At 38.0% G+C, this 16,033-nt stretch overlaps 1 protein-coding gene across 1 annotated transcript in view; it reads left to right on the top strand.

Annotated features, from left to right (window-relative positions):
* Window positions 1-16,033, top strand: part of L3mbtl4 (l(3)mbt-like 4 (Drosophila)) — a 259,896-nt gene that overhangs the window by 97,884 nt on the left and 145,979 nt on the right. The gene's annotated exons all lie outside the window — the stretch shown is intronic.

Here is a 16,033-nt window from a genome sequence, read left to right as displayed (position 1 = left end):
AAATATTTAAAATTTTAGAAATCTTAAATCTTTTAAATACTAAAAATGTTTAAAGCCTTCTATTTTATTGCTGTCTTCATTATTTCTGCCTTGGTAGGCACTTAAAGTTAAGGAGGAAATTAAGCATTCTAAATTCTAATGAGCATCCAACCAAAATACCTCATTCTTTTGTCTGAAGGAATCCTCTGATCTGATTAGGCTGACATGAGTAATAACTAGTTCTAGACATCAGTGCAAATGTTCTCCATTCTGTGTTGGTTTCATTTCCTCCCTGCTTCTGTTCCTAACCTCCCATCAGCTTCTTTGGGTAAAGATAAAATGTTATTCTCCTAATGGAAGTGTCCATGTTGAACCTACCCAATGATGCTTGAACCTGAGACCTAAAAGGATGTGTGGCATCCAGGATGGCTTCCCTTCCCTTCTTGTCAAAGTGAGAAGAATCCTTAACAAAATAATCGGATGGACAGTTTTACATTGGTCAAGCGTCCTCAAACACTGCAGAGTCACTGAGATGCCAGCTGCACAGTCACAGTGTCTTGACAATCACAAGCTTTACACACAAAAGGATAGAAATCTGGGATGAACATGCTTAGCACTCTATGGGGATTCCAGGTTGGGAAATTAGACCACTATTTGTGCTTGGTGGATTTCTTTGATCCCACCTTTTATTTTCCCTGAATTTATACCCCCGCATGCTGGGGAGATGGTTTTAATTTTGTGTTAAACTCTCACATCTGCATTCATTCAGCACACAATAATTTTCTCAATTAGGATTGATTTCAGAGTGGGGAAGAGATGTTTCAGCATTGCAGGGAAAAGGACAGCTCTCTTCCTTCCACCTGACCCATTGCCTGTTCTTTTGTTCAGCTGCTCACCTGGCTTGTAAACTTAGATGTCTTCTAGAAGCCTGAAGTCTATGCATCAACTTCATCCTAAGCCTATATTTTGCTGTTTCAACTGTAGAAACTTCCCGAGCTCCCCCTCCTTACTTCAGCTATTCAAGACATGACATTTTCCTTGTTTCTCATTCAATGCACTCATACTGCCAGTCTTCAAGTTCTGCTGATTCTCCCACATCATTTCTTCAGAAGCCATCTCTGTTTCCACTCTCCTTTTCAATGCCATGTATCATTTACATAGTTAAAATTATTTTTTTCAGAATATGATCCTCTTGAGGCTGGAATGCATCTGAAAATGCAAATTCTAAAGGAAAGGTAGTTTAGTTTTAATCTGGAAAAACTAGTCAGAATGCTTGAATGTGAATCTCAGCTTTACTACTTTTATAGTTTTTTTCCCTTTTGCTGTGCTTCAGTTTCCTTATCTATAAAATAGAGAGCCTATTGTCTGTCTCATAAACTTATAACAGTGAAATCAGATAAATGTATACTTAGCACTTCAAAAACTGCCTGGCTCATAGCATGTGCTCAGTTAGTTTCAACTGCCATGAACAAATATAGCATCCAATAGATTTTTATTTGCATATAAAAGTAAGTCTATTATAAATGGTTACAGTTTTGAAACTGAACTAATAATAACAAAACTGATATTTTCCAATATTTTAGGTACATTTCTTTCTTAGGAAATTGACTTCTGAGTGTTGTTGGCAGTATTATAGAGATTCCTGTGTCCTGTATTTAGTCAGCCTTTTATTGTGATTACAAAATGCTGGATGAAAACAATTGAAGAATGCTTTCTTTTGGCTCTTGCCCAAAGATTTCAGTCAATGTTCAGCTGATTTGGTTGCTTCTAGGTCTTTGGTTGCTTCTGGCAGTTGTCAGGTAATGTGGGGAGAAACCAGCAGCTGTTCAGTCAGCATTCTGTCTCTGGTTTTATGGATGACTGGATGGACAGAAGGATGGCCATCTTGTATTTCTGAATGCTATTGTCACTCAGAGTTGATTTTATTCATAGAATTAAGCTTTTCTCACCTCACCTTCCAGTATCCTTGATAATTGCAGCAAAACCCACTGCATTTTATAATCAATCTAGAAAGCCACACCATGCTTTTAAAAAAATCATATATGAGGGGCTGGGAAGGTGGCTCAGTGGTAGAGCGCTTGCCTTGCATGCATGAGGCCCTGGGTTCGATTCCTCAGCACCACATAAGCAAAAAGAAAAAAGCCGGAAGTGGCGCTGTGGCTCAAGTGGTACAGTGCTAGCCTTGAACTGAAGAGCTGAGGGACAGCGCCCAGGCCCAGAGTTCAGGCCCAATGACCGGACCCCCCAAAAAAATCATATATGAACAAAAAGTCATCATTCATATTGTAAAGATACTTCAAAATATTTTAACTTTTAGATACCTTTTGCATTCTATATTTTGGTTTATATTTCTCAACAATTGGCTTTATTATATTACATATAATAATATGTAAAATTTATTACTTTATTGATAAGACATTGTAAACCTTATTAAAAGTGCAAGGCATAGAGAAAAATCTTAGATATCATCTAACCTATCCTACTCTTTTATACAGTTGAAGATTGGCTTGAGTTTTACTTACTGTATCGACTTAATTTAGCAAAATTTTTGCAAATGAAATCACAGCAGGATTTGAGTCAGTTATCTTGTGTGAAAGTATACTGATTAAAAGGAAGCATGATGTAGAGTTGTTTTAATCTATCATTCTTACCTCTTTCTCTTTATGAATGTCTCCCCTTCTGAAAATAAGTACAATGAGGGTTGTAATAATTAATTTAGAATCAAAAGGAGAAAAAATATATATGATAAAACCCATTTTATATGGATTGCATTCTCTCTATTTGTGTGTATGTTTTGTTTCGTCTTGAGATTCCAATTAAATCTGAAAAGGCTCCAGTTTACAAACGTATGAAAATAGAATTAAAAATCACACAGCTGCTTGTTAAAATGAGTGAGAGCTAAATTAAATCTCCATTGCTGATTTACTGTTAAAAAGGTTGTTGAAGACCATTGAGTTATCCCAGGTGGGCCTCAAGAAGCAGGACTGAACTGAGTTCAAAAGTACGCACAGGTCCTGAGCTAGGAATGCTCTTTCTAGAGAAGGAAGTTGCCCGTGGATAAGCTAATTGGAACTCCTTGGTTCTCATACAAATTTCAGTGGACTTTATTAAAATTTCAGATCTTTCTGAATAAATGATAGTCCCTTTTGTTTCCATTTGGCTAGTACCATTTATCTCATTGCCAAAGTGAGTCAAGATTTGTACATGTGTGCTGCAGCTCGCAGCTTCTGCACAGGTATGTGTGCAATTAAGTTTTGGCCAAGACCATAGCAGAATATTTGGGTTTTGTACTGGTACTGACTTGAACTCAGAGTCCTCAGAGCTCTTAATTTGATTTTTTTCTCAACAACAGCACTCTGCCACTGGAGTCACAGCTCCACGCCTGGCTTTTTTTTGCTGGTTAACTGGAAATAAGAGTGACACAGACTTCTCTGTGGGAGCTGGCTTTGAATGATGATCCTCAAAGCTCAGCCTCCTGAGTAGCTAGGATTACAAGCTTGAACCATGAGAACTCAGCTTGAATATAAATTCTTGAAACAGTGTTTAGGAATAGCCTATGGGGAGCAGGAACTTGGTTGTTGTTCTTTTATAAATAAGATTTTTGTATTGTGAAACTACTGTACAGAAGGGTTACAGTTACATGAGCAAGGTAATGAATGCATTTGTTCTTAAGCATTGTTGCCTCCTCTTTTGTTTTTCCCCTACCATCCATCCCTTCCCTCCCATCTCCACAACTACACTCCTGCCCCCCCCCCACCTAAATTGTAAAGTTTGTTTTTCAACATACTCTCTTGAACATCTCATTGTTACAGTGGGTCAACCAGTATCCCTATTTAAACATTTTGTTTTTACCCTTCCCCTCCCCAAATTATACCAACATCAAATACACTGAAAACAGGGGTTATACCGTGGGGAAAAGGAACATACAAAGCAACAAAGAAATATGTTAGAAACAATAGCAAGAAAGAAAAAAAAACACTTGTGTCCCTATCTTGGGGTTCATTTCACTTAATATCATCTTATATAGACATTTGTACATAGCTTTTGACCTTCTCTACTTGTCCCAGACATATACTAGCTATTGGAAGTAAGAGAAGCCATGGGACCTATGTTACTTTAGACCTTTAGCCAGAAGGAAATCCGATGTGGCTGACCGAGTGATCCCGGCTCCTCTTGCTTCGCTTCCTATTTATTATTCGATTGTCTCTTCTTCATTTTGGAAGGACTCTATAATTATCTCTTTCGTCTAATGTATAGCCCTTCCTGATGGTGCTTTGCTAGCCTTTGGATTGGAAGTACCTAAGCCTTAGGTACTGTTGAGCTGAAGATCTTTCTGTCATGCTTTGGGGTTTTTGACTATCCTTAGAAGGACATTAAATGTCTCAAGTACACAGCCGTCTTGGCAGATTGCTCCTTGGGACTCTTTACAGTCACATTATTTAGAAGCCACAACCTATGTCATATCTGATATGAATGTTCTGTACATGTAGCTCACTGCTTTTCCTACATGATTCAGTATTTACCTGAAGGCAATGCATTCCGTTGCACAATGCAGTGTTGGGCAATTCTTGCTTTAGAATTTATCCAAGTTTGAGAAAGACAATGGTAGACTGGAGCTAGGATATCTTAAATTTAGATTTGTACTCTGTTTTACACTTTAAAACTGGGCTCTGAAGTCTTGGAGCACTAACTACCATCCCAACTGCTTTGGAAATGCCTGGCACCCAGGGACCCATAAGCATAGAGCAGGGCCAAGGCAGAAGGCATTGGCAAATTCATTTCTCTTATTGGCCCAGAAAATTAGGATATTACTTCCTAGAACTTTTACAGACTATTTTTCCCTCATAGATAGTTAATTAAATTGTATGCTATCTACTATATGAATATTGAATAACAGTGAAGACAGCTCAGGACATTCCATATTATTGATCTAGACATGATAATCCCATCTTTTAAACCAAATTCAATTGAGAACTTGTTTTATTTATCATTAAATAAAAATGTTTTAAATATGTTACTAGTGACATAAAATGATGTTCATTGACTTGGTCAATAGCTTTCCAGTTATCAAATCACTTGGACATAGCCACCATTCTTGAATCTCTCTTCTTCCCTCCCTCATGTCCTTCTTCCCTCCCTCCCTTCCTGCCTTCCTTTCTCCCTGCTCTTCCTGTTTTCCCTTAGGCCTCCTTGTCTTCATTCTGCTTTTTGTCTGCTGTACACTTTTCATTTGGGTTTTAAGCACAAGCTCTTTCCACCCCTGGGCCTTTGAATATGCTGTCTTGTCTGTCTAAATTGATTTACTTGCTCTTCTAATGGATAACACTTTCTCTCTAGAATTCACCTCAGATGTCCTTTCTTTAGAGAGTCCCTTCCTGGCCGTGTTATTTAAGAACCACCACCATTATTTCTCCCATTTTACCACTTCCTTTTCTCCATGGTGCATATCACACTGTGTATTGTTTTAATTGTCATTATCCCCCATGGAACTGTAAGCTTCATGGATGGAGGGATAGTGTGCACTGTGACTGTCAGTCTTCTCCAGGATCTAGCTTTCAAAACTTTCTCTCTGTCAGAGAGTTGGATAGTCACTGATGCCAAAGAGACACACATCTCTAGAGGCTGTCTTGGGTTCTCACCTGCAGCCTGCTTGCTTGTCTTCCTTCTCTTTCTGTAGCTCAGGCTGGCCTCTAACTGAAGATCCCCCTGCCTCAGCCTCAAGAGTGTTAGGATTACACCACTCTTGGCTTATGTCTGTGGCCTTGGTGGAATGAATAATTACGTATTGTTCAGTCAGGCCTCCTCAGAGGGATGTGGGCTGGTACAACCCTACAACTGACAAAGGAAATATACCCAAATAGGAAACTGACTGGCAGGAAAGGAGACCTTCCAGCAGGCCTCCATGTCTAAATGATTATGCCACTGATCCTACTTTACCTTCTATGTGATTTATGTTTGGAAGTAATTATAATGCTTGCTTACAGAAGAGATCAAATGAGGCTTTATACTGAAGGTAAGGCATTACTGTGAGTAGAATTGTCATATTGCAATGACAACAATATAATCTTTGTGATTTTATTTAAAGACCTTGTGAATACTGCTCATCTATTTTAACTGTTGAACATCAGTGAGCATAATAGAGCATAACCAGATAAAAGACAGCACTCCATTTTTGTTCATTTCAGTTCATTATACAGCAACTTGTATAAAACAACAGAACGACTTGAAAATATACCATATGCTCTGGTCCATTGCTTATCCTCTTAAGTGAGATAAAATACTTAGTTTACATTCAGAAATGAGTGAAAATGAATGATTAATAAAGTCCTCCCTAATGAACATTTGGAACTCGGTGGAATTCAAAAGTTTTATTTAATCCAAGATGGAAATTTGCTTCAGTTATAAAAATAAGAGTTAGTCTAATTGTAGTTCAGACCTGGAATGTTCATTGGGCTCATGGATGCATGTCAGTCCCCTGAGAAACAAAGGTTATTAGGCAGGTAGCAGCACTCTTGCAAATACCTTCTATCTTAAAGAGAATTTCAGAAGGAATCTTTCTAGAAGTACTTGTTCTTCCAAAGCACAGCAAGCAATCAGTGGTTTTAAGAGTCCCTGAGTACTCATTGACTTAATAGACAATTACAGCATATTGTGTTTTTTTAAAAAAGTTAGCTATTTTCAAAGTCCCTAATTACAGATTTACATGATAGACTTATCAAGAAAAAAAATCATACATTTCAAAATGTACTTACAGTCTTAATGATGTTATCTGTTTTAAATGTTCCTTGTAGAAGTACTTATCCCATGTCTAGCTTCTGAAGTGTGAGGGCAGAATTCATTTACTTTGTTCTAAACTTGGTCTCTGCCTGTCTAGCTCAGAACACTTTGGCAGACAATTTCCTGCTCCTAAGTAGATGATTTCATTCACCAGCAGCCTCTGTTCAGAGTTGACAAGCCAGGGCAGTCTTAGTCATCTCATGTATGGACAATAGTATATTGTATTTCAACTCTGTACACATTTAAAATAGAACATGTGGCTGGGTGCTGGTGGCTCATACCTAAAATTCTAGCTATTTAGAAGGATAAGATTGGGAATATGACAGGTCAGACCAAATTAAGCATCTAAATGAAACCCTTTCCCAGCAATCAACTGAGCCTGTTATCCTAATTGTATGGAAGGCTGAGAACAAAAAGATAACTGTTCTAGGCCAGCTCAGGGAGAAAAGTTCACAGTACTCTATGTCAGTAGAAGCAGATGGCTATAAGAGTGTATACTTTTCAATTCAGCTACAGCTAGAAGCACACAAAAAGGAGGATCACAGGTCCACATATATGCCCAGGCAAAAAGCAAGACCAAATTTCAAAAATAATCAGTACAACAAAGGCAGAGATATGGCTCAATAGTGAGCATTGAGGCCCTGACTTCAAACTCTAGTCCCATGAAGAAAATCACACCAAACAAGGCTGCTTCATTCTGCTGTGTTGATTGTCTCAAGGAATTACAAAGCATAACAGAAGAAATACGGTTATGGAAATTTTCATTCTTTAATATATAGTATATGCTTTTTAGATTGACAAGAACATTCACAGTCATTTCCATTGGAGTTATCCTCCTCCTTTTTTTATTGCAATGTGCTTGTTTTGTACCTGGAGTCATTAAGAAAGTAATCTTTTATATGTAATACCTCCCACAAAATTGCATTACAATGTTAGGCAACCAGGAAAAACCCATCAGCACACTGGAGTCACAGCTGACTGTAGGATTAGGCTCTTAAGTCAGCAAGCAATGTAAACAGTGAGCTAGTGAACATTAGTAAGAGGTAGTAGAAAGCCCATTAGGATGGGTCACTGTCTTTCACAGGCTCAGACTGTGGGCCAAGTGAGGATTGTGTAAAGTCTTTGCAGTGAATTGAAGGCTGTGTTATATGTTTTTAAATACCAAGAACATCCCATGTTCCAGAAACTGCTCACATTTGGAAAGAACGTTGGAACCAAAGAGCGAATGCAGTCTCTACCTCCATAGCAAGAGATAGAGTCACCCATACTTGACAGTACTTAAATCCCATTTCCCCATTCATTTCTTGTGACGTGAACATCAAGAATTCACAATTAGGGAGAAAAGCTCTTTATTGAATGGTGGTATTCCACCTTCTCTAAATAGAGAAGATTGAAGTAGAAATCAACTTGACATGAGTTAGTAATGTAAATGTAAGATCTAAACGTATAGAACTCTTTAAACAGATCATAGAGGAACAGGTTCTCGATACTGATCTTGACAGTAAGTTTTTGGTGGTGACAACAAAAGCACAGGTGGCAAAAGCAAAATCACACAGGTGGGACTAAAGCAAATCAAAAAGCTTCACCACCAAGAGGTGGAAAGAGCCTACAGGATGAGCTTTATCAATCATCATCTAATAAGGAGTTCATATTTGTCTGTATAAATAACTGATGCAACTCAATAGCAAAAATGGAAGAAAAGGAAGGAACGAAGGAAGAAAGAAAGGGAGGGAGGCAGAGAGGGAGGAAGGAAGGAAGGAAAAAAGGAAGGAAGGAAGGAAGGAAGTAAGTTAAGTGACTTGATTAAAATGAAAAATGGAGCTGGAAGCCACTGGCTCACCCCTGTAATCCTAGCTACACCAGAGGCTGATAACTAAGGATCATGGTTTGAAACCAGCCCAGATAGAAAAGTCTGTGAGAATACCAATTGAGAAAAAAAAAAGATGAAATCAGTTATCTTGTCTGTTACAAGCGACATTTAAATCTATTTCCTGTTTTAAATGGCAGTGTTGGTATTTTCTCTAGTGGGTATTGCCACCCAGTGCTAATGTCATTTCTTTGTAGCATGCTTACTAACTGAGTCAGGTTGAGCCACATACTCTTCCCTCAATGTGTAATTACTTTTGAAATAAGGATAAGAATGGTACAGGCCTAATCCTTTTCCTCTGATGCAGGCCAGCATCAGTCTGGAATTCGTGTATTTGAACAGATTCTCTTCAGTTGGCTTCAAGCATCTTTACTATCACCATTATGATGCTGCAGCCTTCTCAGGAAGAGGAGATAAATCTGAGCCTTGAACCCATTGTAGGTGGAATAAATGATGTTCTCATTACATCACCCACAGTTACCAACGAGGGCCATTTTGAAATAGGAAATGAGGAGAGACAGTTCCTGTTATTTTCTGGTGGTTAGCACAATCTCTTTTCTTTCTTGATTTTCCCATGATAGCTTACATCATATCACCTTTGCATGACAATAGATCTAATGCCCAATGCAACTCGGTTGTTTGTTTCAAGGATTTTGATTTCACAAAAGGAAAAACAGGAATGAATTGCTGTTTTAGCCTCAGAAATGTTTAGTTTCAAGTAACACAGAGTCTGTTTACAATGGCTTACTAAAAGAAAGGACTGTTTTCCTTCCTTCCATGACAGAACACTAGAAGGGGGCCCAAGGCTACCAATGAATGTTGTGGCTCTAGGCTGTGTTTCTCTGCTTTCCTCCATACTTTGGCTTCCTGTCTTGTGCTATCCCCTCATGAGCTTTACATCTGTATTCCAAGAAGTTCAAAGAAAGGGGAACTAGGCACAGTAGTGCCAGCCTCTTTACCCTTTTTAAACATTTAATGACAGACTCACAGCACCTTTCTCTGAGGTCTTGCTGTTCTGGAAATAACTTGGTCTGTACAAGAGGCTGGAAAAGTGATACTTTTATCTGGACACATTGCTTTCCTGAATCCAATTAGGATTTGCTTAGCAAGCAAGGAAGCACAGCAAGCAAGTACACCATCATAGAACCCACCGGCTTCCCTGTGAATGGGGGACCCAAGAGCACATCCCACTGCTTTTTCTTATACAAAGGAAGCAGAACTCTCTATTCAGGTAATTCACAGTTTATAAGACCATTTTCTATTCTTTGTTGTCCTTGAAAAAGCACCTTGCCTTTGGATTTATTCCTGCCCGTGTAAAATTTCCATCGAAGGCTTCTAATAAATATGAAGTTATTCCTACTGCTTCATTTAACCAGGGGCTTCAAGTATGTCAGATGGAGAAGAGCAGAGCTTGATATCAGAAAAAGGGAACTCTGAAATGAGAAGGAAATATTCACAAACTTGATAGATTATATAGACATTAAACATTGACATGATTTATTCCTAAAATATGCTTACGAAATATCCATTCTGTACCTACTATTACCTTGAGTGTGTACTCAGATTATAATAGTTAAGTTGCATAAAGTGAAGGTAGATAGGTGATAAGATAGTAAGATCACTTTAGCAAAGGGTTAAAAAAGGAGGCAAGAAAAAGTAACAAAGTTAAGTACTGACTTTCAGAAGAAATGATTTGAACTGAAAATACTTCTTGAAACCTACTTTTGTAAATATCCAATTTCAAGTAAGATATTCTTGACAAAAATATGATTATTTTAGGGAGGAAAACATTAATTTGATCATAAATTCCTTTATCTTAAAAGTAATAATATAAGCTATTGTAGAATATATAGGTTCTTTTTCCCTAGCAGATGGTTCTGTCTAATTCACCATTGAGTCAACCCATTACACTTCATCATTCAGAATTTAATAAGGAAATTGCTAGGTTCCATGCATTTGTATTTAATATCCTTTTTGACTCCTTCTTCGTTTATGTCCTTTACTGTGGTTCTTAATGTGATAAGTCTTCTCCCAATAGTCAAGGTCAAACATCTTTTTCCAGCTCTAACAAGGAGAGAATTATGGTACCCATCAGAGATCAGGAGATAAATATGCCTTGGTTAATATTAAAAATACCACTTCAAGACGTAATTTAATCAAGTGCATCAGAACAGTAGTGAAAACAATATTAAATAGCATTCACTGTGTGTGGAATATTGTCCACACAGAGTTGCATCTGAGCTGGCTGATGGAGAATATTAGCAGTTTAATATCCTAAGCGATTACAAGAGAGTGTTGGTAGTGTATTGTAAGATGAAGTGGGTGTACCTGAAGTTTCTTCCTTTGCTCATAAATTTCTTCCTTTACTATGCTCTTTTTGTATTTCTCCATCTCTCTGTCACTTTATCTGTCTCTTTGTTTCTCTCTCCACCTCTTCCCCCTACCCATACACACCAATACTAGGATTTGAACTAGGGATTTTGTGTTTGCTAGACAAGTACAACGTATCTTCTTAACCTTTCTTCTTTTGAGATAGGTTCTCACTTTTTGTCTAAGCCAGCCAGGACTGTGATCATCCTATTTGTGCTTTCTAGTATAGCATAGATAATAGGTATTTTAGGTTTTTCCATTGAGATGAGATCTCATGGACATTTTAGCCTGGACTTTTCTTGAACCACAGTCCTCCAGATTTCAGCTTCCAGAGTAGCTTAGATTATAGGTAGGAGCCACTGTACTCAGCTAAGCATATTTCTTAATTAGGAACATCATAGTTTTTATTTTTATTTATTTTTCATTTCTATACATTTCTATTAGCATATATTTAAAGGATTTTTAAGTCTTTTTTATTGTGAAAATACCGTACAGAGAAGTTACAATTACATGAGCAAGGTAATGAGTACATTTCTTATCAAGCGTTGTAGCCTCCTCCTTTGTTTCCCCTTCCCATCCTTTCCCATCTACCCTGCTCTGCAACGCCCCCCCCACTTCCCCTTCCCCCCAGCGCAAAAGTTGTAAAGTTCATTTTTTGACATAATATCTTGTACATCTCATTGTTGCAATGGGTCTACCTGTATCCCTATTTAAAAATTTTTTCCTTTCCCCTCCCCAAATTATACCAACATCAAATACAGTGAAAACAAGGGTTATACCTTGGGGGAGGGACATACAAAACAACAAAGAAATCATCTTATGAATATGTTAGACACAATAGCAAGAAAGAAAAACCATTTAAAGGATTTTATTGTTACATTTCTATACATGCATACAATGTTCACTGGTCAAATTCTACCTCTCCCTCTATACATATATATGTACTTATGTACATATGTACACACACACACACACACACACACACACACACACACATATATATTTGCCATACAACTGTTTGCAAGATAAGCTTTATACTAGTATGCCCCATACATACAGCCCTCAATATATAATTTCTAAGTGAATAGATGGCCATATAGTTCAGGTAAATAAAATTACACATTCAGTCAAACATTACTATGTTTTTATGTTTTTTTCTATAGTAACTATATTTCTACTTTTATTTTTAAAATATGTTAATTATTTTAAGTATTCATTCACCAAAGCAGTTATGAATACAGTCATCTTGACCAATATCACCCATTTCATCATTCTCCCAACCCACCCCCTCCCTTACTTACCTTAAATTTAGACTATGTATTTAATTTTTTCCTTTTAACAAAGCAGTTTGTATATACATTGCATCTTGATCTGTATCATCAATTCAAAATCTTTAAACCTCCCCTGCTTTGACTCACCCTTATATTTCTCAATTCTGTGATATATACAATAAAAAAATTCTTGCCTGCATTCTTCCCCATTCCATGCTTCATTCTTCTATCCTTCTTCCCTTAGCCACACCCAATCCTGTTGAGAATACCCATTTCTTGGTACTTACTTTGTTGGGCTTTGACTTAGGTTTTTGTTGTTGCTGTGGTTGTTTTTAAGAATTACACTATTTGTGCTCTCCATAGAATCTATTCTACTTCAGTTAACTTCGTTGTAACCACCTTGCTTACCACACAGTGTTTTTATTTATAGATTTATAAGTACATTCTAGCTATAACAAATGAGGGAAACCATGTAACCTAAGTTTCTATGTCTGGCTTACTTTGCTTAAATTTTTTCCAAGTCCTTCCATTTCCTTACAAATGGTACAACATCATTCTTTCTGATGGATAAGTAGAATTCCAATACACACACACACACACACACACACACACACACACACACACAATCCATTTTCTTGATCCATTTGTCTGTGGAGGGACAGCTGTACTGATTCCATATCTTGGCTATGGTAAACAGTACTTCAGTAATCATGGTTGTGCTGGTAGCTTTAGTGTGGACTGGTTTGTGGTCTATTGGATAACTGCTCAGAAGTAGAATTGCTGGGTCATAGGGAAATTCTATGTTTAGTCTTTTGAGGAATCTCCATACTGCTTTCCAGAGTGGTTGAACAAGTTTGCATTCCCACCAACAGTATAACAGTTTCCTTCGGGCCATATCCATGCCAGGATGTGTTATTGTTAGTTTTCTTCATGCTGGCCATTCTAATTGGGGTGAGGTAGAATCTCAATGTTGTTGACTAGAGATGTTGAACATTTATTCATGTGTTTATTGGCTATTCTTCTTCTGAGAAGTCTCTCATAGTTTTAAGTGTCAATACCTCTAAATAAAAAAAATTTATTTTTTTTCCAAAGGTTCTTTTTGAAATTGGCGGTTTTTTTTTTTTTTCCTTCTTCTTTAAAGTTTTTTCTTAAGGCTTTGGGATTTTAGGAGTTCCTCTTACATGCTTTTCTTACTGTTCTGTACAGATAATAAGAATATATTTGTATCATTGTGCATTGGGACATGGCCATGGACAGTATTTTCATGCAACATAATCACTCTGAAATGTGAATTTCTGATTGTGTTACAAGCCTCTTTCCTAGCCCAGAACATGTCAGGGAAGAAATTACAAAAGCACATATTGAGAGCACATATATGTTAGGCCAAGTACTGGTGAAACCAACTTAGTCTTAAAGCTCACAGTCTAATACAAGAGACAACCAATAGCCAGGTAATTATTTAATTTGTGATTGAAGGAAATGCTTAGGAGTTGATCTGTGAAAGTGAAATAGAATTGAGATCAGAAAGAAGAGCAGGAGTTATCCAGAGTAACAATAGGACACACGTTCCTCATACAAATGCTTGAGTTCTGAAGGAACAGGTTCAAGTAGAGAATGGTCTGTATGATGAAGAGAACTGAATAAGAAGAAGAAACAAAAACCTTTGAAAATATATTTAGAAGCTACATCAGGAACTTGGCTCCTGTAGGGATTTGGGGCTTAGTATTTTTGGGGACTGCAGCCACATGAAGGTGTTAAGAAAAAAGCAATATGATTTGATTTGTGTTTTGAAAATACTGTCCTGAATGCAAGATGAAGATTCCCTTAAGATGAGTAGAGTGGCTCTTGAAATCTTCCAAGCAGGATGTAATAGCTTAAGTTAGACCAGTCTCATAGTGATGAAGACAGTTGTCAATTTAAGGAAATATTAAATATTATGATTTAAGAGGTTGAGGGTTGATTGGTATTTGGGGTACAGTGACATGAAAGTGACAGCATGTCAGGGTCCTAGGGCTCCAGCATGGAGTGTAATACAGCTAATTGAGGTGAGCAGCTCTAGAGGAAAGGAATGTAGAAGGATGGGATGATGAATTCGGTTAGGACGTGTTGAATTTAAGATTCCAAGGGAGCTGTTGAGTGGAACTTAATTCCAATTGCACACAATTAGTAAACCGAGGTGCAGAAATGGATGGCCCATTCATCCTCAAGGATGAACCTTGAGGAGGTTCGCTGACATTTTAGGAGAGAAGCTTGGAAAAGGAGAGTAAAGAATGTTCACTTGCAGATGGAAACTTGTGTGAAATCACCAAAACTAATGGGCAATAGAAATTCAAGAAGGAAATGAAAAGCCAGGTGCCGGTGGCTCATTTCTGTAATCTTAGCTACTCAGCAGGCTGGAAGATGAGGATCACTGTTCAAATCCAGTCAAGTCCATGAGACTCTTATCTCCAATTAACCACCAGAAAGCCAGAAATGGAGCTGTGACGCAAGTGGTAGAGAACCAGCCTTGGAAAATCTAAGGCATAATGCTCAGGCCCTGAATTCAGACTCCAATACCATTAAAAAAAAAAAACAAAGAAGAAAAGAAGGAAATGAGTGACTGATTTCCAGTACCAAGGCACATGGTGTAAGGCACCATGGAAGGTGTACTAATGCAGTTTGAAAACAAAGTGTGAGGAATAAGACATAATATTTTTTGGGGGGGTTGGTTGTGGGGCCTGAACTCTGGGCCTGGGCCCTGTCCCTGAGCTCTTCAGCTCAAGGCTAGCACTCTACCACCTGAGCCACAGCGCCCCTTTCATAACATTTTTTTTCTTTGTGCTGGTATTGGGGCTTCAGTTCAGAGCTTTGTGCTCTTACTTGGCTTTTTCCACTCAAGGCTGGAGCTTTACTACTTGAGCCAAACTTCCACCTCTGTCTTTATGCTGATTAATTGGAAATAAGTGTCCCACAGACTTTTTTTTTTTTGCCTAGACTGGCTTTGAATTGAGATTTTCAGATCTCAGCTGCCTGAGTAGTTAGGAGTATAGTCATGAGCCACTAGCACCTGGCTAAAGATAATTTCTTTGAGTCATTTGACTAGAATGTGAACAACTCAGGGATGATGAGACGATGTTTGTTTTGTAGTTTTCATATTAATAATTCATGAAATAGGAGATATTTAAATGTGGGTCAGTAAGTCAGTATTATAGACTAAAGAGCATGGCAAGTGTGGAGGTAAGGCAAAGGAGTTGCTTTGGGAGGAGGAGGGGAGGATGCTCCCCACATTTCCATGGACAGTGGGGAGGGAAATGATGGCACACGGGTGAGAAAGGACTGAGTGCTTGTCCACTGGCTTCTGTTAGTTCAGTTTGCAGTGAGAAAGCTCCGTTGTGGAGATCCAGCAGGTAGAGGTGAGTGGGAGACTTGGGGACAGTAGTATTTTGTTAATCATTAGTCAACACTGTGTCTAATTTTTCCCCCTGAGGTGAAAGTCATTTTGCAAAATACAAGGCAACAGCGTGGTTCCAGTGATCCCTGATTGGCTCCCCACCCTTATAGAGAGGCATGATAAAAATCTATGCCTCCATCAGAAAGAATGACATTTGTTAGGAAATGGAAAGGCTTGGAAAAAATTATATTAAGTGAAGTAAGCCAGGCCCAAAGAAACATAGGTCCCATGGTTTCCCTTATTTGCAATATCTAGTATATGTCCGAGTCAAGCAGAAAAGGTCAGATAAGGTGATGTTAGGGAAATGAACCCTAAGATATGTATTCAAATGTTTTTTTC

The sequence above is a fragment of the Dipodomys ordii genome, unplaced genomic scaffold (genome assembly GCF_000151885.1).
Source record: "Dipodomys ordii isolate 6190 unplaced genomic scaffold, Dord_2.0 Scaffold100, whole genome shotgun sequence".
Lineage (NCBI taxonomy): Eukaryota > Metazoa > Chordata > Mammalia > Rodentia > Heteromyidae > Dipodomys > Dipodomys ordii.
The sequence above is the reverse complement of the archived record's forward strand: the minus strand, read 5'-3'. Positions and strand labels throughout refer to the sequence as shown.